The sequence below is a fragment of the Onychostruthus taczanowskii genome, unplaced genomic scaffold, assembly GCF_017590055.1.
Source record: "Onychostruthus taczanowskii isolate IOZ18803 unplaced genomic scaffold, ASM1759005v1 scaffold564, whole genome shotgun sequence".
NCBI classification, from domain to species: domain Eukaryota; kingdom Metazoa; phylum Chordata; class Aves; order Passeriformes; family Passeridae; genus Onychostruthus; species Onychostruthus taczanowskii.
In genome coordinates this window covers 1-300 of record NW_024503280.1, presented here as the reverse complement: position 1 = coordinate 300, position 300 = coordinate 1, and positions in this window count along the sequence as shown.

Sequence of the window (300 nt, the reverse complement as noted above, 5' to 3'; positions counted from 1 at the left end):
GGGGGGGACTGGGAGGGACTGGGAGGGACTGGGGGGCACTGGGAGGGACTGGGGGGACTGGGGGCCGGGGTTACTGGGAGTGTTCTGGAAGGTTCTGGGGGATTTTGGGTGGTTTTCAGCACTTTTTGGGCATTTCAGGTGTTTTTGGGCTGGTTTTGGGGCTGTTGTGGGGTATTTCGGGTGATTTTGGGGCATTTCGGGTGGTTTGGGGCTGTTTTGGGGCATTTTGGGTGTTTTTGGGCTCTTCTGGGTGGTTTTGGGCTGGCTTTTGGCTATTTTGGGTGGTTTTGGGCTGGTTTC